This window comes from Bison bison, unplaced genomic scaffold (genome assembly GCF_000754665.1).
Source record: "Bison bison bison isolate TAMUID 2011002044 unplaced genomic scaffold, Bison_UMD1.0 scf7180017864167, whole genome shotgun sequence".
In the NCBI taxonomy this organism is placed as follows: Eukaryota; Metazoa; Chordata; class Mammalia; order Artiodactyla; family Bovidae; genus Bison; species Bison bison.
This window is the reverse complement of record NW_011494739.1, coordinates 4259629-4265716: the sequence shown is the minus strand read 5'-3', so window position 1 is coordinate 4265716 and position 6088 is coordinate 4259629.

Below are 6088 nucleotides of genomic sequence, written 5' to 3'. Positions count from 1 at the left end.
CATCCCCAGCAGAGAGGTTGGTGGAGCCAGAGGTGGGCTGCCATTGACCCAATTCCCAAATCTCTTCTCATTGTCAGGGGAGTCTGACTGCTAAGGGACTTTTGATCTCCTTAATGGAGGGATCTGCCCCTGATAGGATGTCTGTGTACCCAGGAGGGCTGGAGAGCAGTTTTGCATGAGCCAAACAGAGCAAGCACCCAGTGAGCTGTGTCCTGGAGAGGGGAACTGTGGCTCATGAGCCTTGCAGAAGCCACCGGCGACAGAAACTCTCCAGAGCCTTTCTGGAAAGTCCAGTGGACACCCACTGTGGTGTGGTGCTGAGAGTGGGTGGTCAGGGAGGACCTTGGAAACCAGACAGAGGTCAGAGGTGACGGTGCCCTGGAGCTGAGATAGGCCTGTTCCCCTTCCTTCTGGTGTGAGCACCCCAATTCTGTTCTTAGGCCCTGCTCTTCCCTCACAAGTGCTCTGGGCTGGACCAGAGTGGGAAGAATTAGGAGCCGAGGAGACCAGTTTTGAGACCTTCTGGGGGTAGAAGTGCTTTCAGGGAGGGGGCAGCAGGAACACCAAGTGGGATGGAACATTTGTGCTGGAGAAAGCAGACAGCTCCTCCTCTGAAGTCATTTAGGCTTTTACATTTTCACTATCGCCAGCCCATCAGTCAGGGGCTGCTGCTGGGTTGTGTTATTATTTTTATCCTTATAAAGGTCAGCAACTTGCTGCGACTGACTATGTCCCTGGACTGTGCAGACAGGCAGACCCGCTCGCCGACTTCTCCATATCACCCAGCTCTGAGGGACACAGAATCTCACTCAGACCCGTCCATCACTCTCTCGCAGCTGGCACTTGGAAATGAAAGAGACTCGTTCCATATTCCCAATCAATGTCCGCCTGCCATCTCTGTCGATAACTGCCGGGTGGTCCAATCTTTCCCCTGACAGAAAGGCACCCGAGGGTCAGCCTGAAGATGCTCTGGAGGGAAAAGGCGGCTGTTTGATTCAGAGCCTCTTTGTGGGGCTGGACTGAAGTTGACTCTTTCTCTAATGAAACTGACTCCAAGGGTCCCTGCATGCCAGCGATTCGATGGCTCTCCAGAGAAGCAATGATGAGCGATAATATTAAAGCCGTGCACACATGCAGCCTCGCATTCCTAACCATGCTGAGGATGCTTTCAAAGTGCTCCCAGCCCCTCAGGAAGCAGAGGTTGCCTGGCTGAACGTGCAGTAGGGCTTCAGTAAATGCTGCAGGAATAGCCCTGGCCTCTGCCCTTCCCGTTCCCCTGACAGAGATATTAAGGCATTAAGAGGCTTAGAAACTCACTCGTGGCTCCAGTGTTACTTTCCACGGTCCTCAGGTTTGCAAGCAGCAGAGGTCAACCTCCAAAGTGAAATCTACCAGAAGTGTTAGGGCTTTCCCACTGGGCAAAGCTCCATGCTGGAGTCTTGAGTCCCAGTTCCACATAGCTAAGAGAGATTCTGATTCATCTAGCCATGGGCAGGTGTCCATTCCAGTCTGATCAGCTGTAACGGGGGCTTTTGGGGCTAAGTAAAGGAAAAATGCCACCCCGTGTGTCTGGGGAGGGGAGGGGGTGGTCTGCTGAGAATGGGGGTGTCTCCTGGGCCACCCTACTTTAATATCACAAAGTAAATCTTAGATTTGGGGGCTGAATCCCTTGAGGCTGGGTAAAGATTTAATTCAGATTTGCAGATCAGGGAGGCTGGGAGTGAGCAGATAGCCATCAGAAATGGAGTCAGAAAAGACTCACTGGAAGGAAGGATGCAGGGACTCGCTTTCTCCGAGAAGAGTAAAGGGAGAGGAGCTTAGTGGAGCTGGCAAAGAGCCCTCTTGGCATCCATGGGTGGGAGGGTCCTGCTCAGAGACCAAGGGTGTGTGTCAGCAGCCCTGCTGTCTGCCCTGGACACAGAGTGGGGGGAACTCTTAGTCCACTCTGTGTTCCCGAACTCCAAGCCTGTCTGTATGCTTATGCCTTGGTGACTCCTCACACTCCCCTAGGGGCTCAGCCCCCACCCCAGAAGGTGTCTGTCCTTTGGAATCATGCCCCCGCTTCTCAGGTGCGATGATCTCCTGGAAGTTGTCTGGGATCCTCCATCAGAATGAATCCTCTCCTTGGGCCAGCATCCTCTGCTACCCTGGCCTCCTTTCCTAACAGTTACTTATAGCTTGTCTTATCCTCCGTGTCCCCATGTCTTGGGGGCCTCAAACTCCACCCAGCCTGGTAGAAGGGAGGAGATAAGCTTCAAATTGAACATGAGATTGGACTTTTAAACTGGACTTCCCTAACTGTGACTGGAAAGAAATGGGATTTGCTTGAGGTGTTATTACAGGGCTCAGATGGTAAAGTGTCTGCCTGCAATGCGGGAGACCTGGGTTCGATCCTTGGGTGGGGAAGATCCCCTGGAGAAGGAAATGGCAATCCACTCCAGCACTCTTGCCTGGAAAATCCCATGGACGGAGGAGCCTGATAGGCTACAGTCCATGGGGTTGCAGTCTGACACGACTGAGTGACTTCACTTCACTTCTGGTTTGCATGCATTCTGGTTCGTGCTGTGCTGTACTGTGCTTAGTTGCTCAGTTGTGTCCGACTCTTTGTGACCCTGAGGACTGTAGCCTGCCAGGCTTCTTTGTCCATGGGATTCTCCAGGCAAGAATACTGGAGTGGATTGTCATGTCTTCCTCCAGGGGATCTTCCCAACCCAGAGATCAAACCCAGGCCCTGCCACATTGCAGGCAGATTCTTTACTGTCTGAGCCACCAGGGAAGCCCAAGACTACTGGAGTGGGTAGCCTAACACTTCTCCAGGGGATCGTCCTGATCCAGGAATCCAACTGGGGTCTCCTGCACTGCAGGCAGATTCTTTACCAGCTGAACTACCGGGGAAGCCTGTGTTCTGGTTTGGCACCCACAAAGAACACTGGCTAAAAGAAGATAGAAGTTGATTTTTCTTTCTTCTAAAAGATATCTAGAGATGGGAATCCATGGCTGATGTCGTAGCTCTGCTCCATGAAGTTACCAGGTTTCTACTCCATCATCCTTAGACTGTGACCTTGTCCTGATGGTCCAGTGTGGCTGCTAATGCTCCAGTCATCACAGCAATGTTCTAAGAGGTAGGATGGAAGGAGGGAAGATTCTCTTTCAGGTAGTATTCACAGGTATACCCCACAACACTCTTATATTTTATTGGCCAGTATTTATGAACTTAACTATTAATTTAAGGAATGTTCAGGAGCATAGTCTTTCAGCTGAATGGCAGTAGGCAAGGGGATTCTGTTATTAAAGAAAAAGTAAAGTTTGGTTTTGGGGGAAAGCCAGTGGTCTCTGTTTCAGATAGGGAAAGGAGACTCGCAAGAGTTTTGTGGAAAGTAGTGATCAGAACAGTACACCTGTCTTACGTTTATTCTCAGTGGAGACTGGTCAGGGGATTTAATCTATTTGGGGAGGCTATGAGTAGGGCTGTCAGGTAAAATAAAGAGGTCCACCTGACAAATAAACGTTTGGATGCTAGGGTGGGCCTGGGAAAGTCTTGAGGCAGACTTGCTGCAGTGCTGGGTCCTGCTCCCATCCATTGCTCTGGTCTCCTCACTGGTGCTACTGCACCGTAGTCTGTTAAGAATCCTCATAATTTTTCCCCTCGTCAGAAAACTCGGAGGCAGCCGTGTTTATCATGCTGTGCTGAAAAATTACATATGCAAGTCCATTTACTTGGGATTTATGTCCTGTTCCCTTCCCCAAATGATTTGCCAAAATTTCAGACTCTGTTGAAGAATTACATCTATAGTTACATTTGCCTAAGATTTATGCTTCTTCCAGTTTCTTATATTTTATAGAAGTTCATCCCAAGGAAAAGTAACAGGACAATTAAAAAGGAAACAGCAGAACAAAAGCCACTTAGAAGAAGCAGAGTCATTGATGTCAGGTCATGTGGAATGATCTCTTCACAGACACATGTGATTTGGCAGTGGGTGGTGACCAGTGTTGACACTGGGCACATGGGTCTTGACTCAGTGCCTGGAATTGAGTTTCTACAAAAGATAAATCAGGGCGTTATGATGTGCTTTTAAAAAGTGATCCTGGGGTTTCCCTGGTGGCTCAGTGGTGAAGAATCCGCCTGCCAGTGCAGGAGACACGGGTTCGATCCCTGGTCTCGGAAGATCCAACATGCCACAGAGCAACTAAACCTGTGAGCCACTACTACTGAGCCTGTGCTCTAGAGCCCATGAGCTGCAACTACTGAGCCCATTTGCTGCAATGACTGAAGCCCGGGCACCGACAGCCCACAAGAGAAACTACTGCAGTGAAAAGCCCACGCTCTGCAACTCGAGAGTAGCCCCGCTCACCTCAACCAGAGAAAAGCCTGCACAGCAATGAAGATCCAGAACAGCCAAAAATAAAATAAATAAATAAGTGAAAAGTGATCTTGCAGGTTCAAAATCTGTGTGGGTTTTCACTGCCTCCTGAATTCTCCTTGGGGACGGTGGTCACAAAATGACAAGCCTGAGAAAGCCAGTCTATCTGATGTGTTGGGGGAGGGTCTTGAGAATCACTCAAGAAGTTTTCAAACCTCAGGAATCCTGGACCATGACCTCAGAACCTGTGGGGGAAGGACCCAGATGCCAGAATGTGTGTTACCCAATGCCTGAAAACAGGTGCTTTGCATAGAAGTCTAGTTCTAAGCTGTCTGTGATGAGAGGGTAAGTCTACTTTCCTTACACCAGGAATGGCTGAATCTGGGGCTCTGGTTTCCCGTGTTTCTGTAGAGTCCATCAAAGCTGTGGGTTTGGAGCGACGGGTGTACTGAAGTCTGAGTTCACCCTACCATCTTCCCTGAAATCCATGGCAGCTGTCTAAGAGAAGGAGCTTCTCAGAGATGTTAGTTGAAGGATATTTAACTACACAAAAGGACTCTTTCTGACTTCTCCTGGTGCCCGTCCTTTCCTGTTATTTCCAAGGGCCTTTGTGTTACTAGGGTCACTTGGTCCCAAGAGGGGATGAGGTCACTGTCACTGAATCATGAAACCCATCTTTCATTCACCTTGCTCTTGCTTTTTGGAAGGAAAGCTATTACAAACCTAGACAGTGTATTAAAAAACAAAGACGTCACTTTGTCTACAAAGGTCTGTAAAGTCAAATCTATGGGTTGTCCAGGAGTCATATAGGGATGTGAGAGTTGGACCATAGAAAAGGCTGAGCGCCAAAGAATTGATGCCTTCAAACTGTGGTGCTAGAGAAGACTCTTGAGAGTCCCCTGGACAGCAGGGAGATCAAAGTAGTCATTCTTAAAGGAAATCAACACTGAATATTCATTGGAAGAACTGATGCTGAAGCTGAAGCTCCAGTACTTTGGCCACCTGATGTGAAGAACAAACTCATTGGAAAAGACGCTGATGCTGGGAAAGACCGAGGGCAGGAAGAGAAGGGGATAACAGAGGATGAGATGGTTGGGTGGCATCACTGGCTCAACAGACATGAGTTTGAGCAAACTCCGGGAGATAGTGGAGGACACGAAAGCCTGGCATGCCGCAGTCCACGGGGTCTCAGAGTCAGACACGACTGAGTAACTGAACAACAACAGAAAAACAAAAGTCTTCTGGAACACAAGGATCCATTTTCCTCCTGGAATCACCATCCTCAGGGCGACTGAAGTCACTGGACTTAAGTGCTGGTCTCTGTCGAGCAGTGCGCTCTCAGACAGGTTCCCAGAATGAGAGGTGAGGAAGAGCCTTTGCCTCAGGAGGCTAAACCAGCTGATCCATGAAACGGTGTCTGGCGCACAGTGAGCGCCCCCTAGCAGTGGCTCTTAGGATTGTAACAGCTGGATTGCTGTTACTGTTATTTGTGGTTATTCCTGTTGATAGTTTAGGGCTTCCCAGGTGGCGCTAATGGTAAAGAACCCGCCTGCCAATGCAGGAGACGTAAGAGACGTGGGTTCAGTTTCTGGATTGAGAAGATCCTCTCATGAGAAATAGATGGAGAAACAGTGGAAACAGTGTCAGACTTTATTTTTCTGGGCTCCAAAATCACTACAGATGGTGACTGCAGCCATGAAATTAAAAGACGCTTACTCCTTGGACTG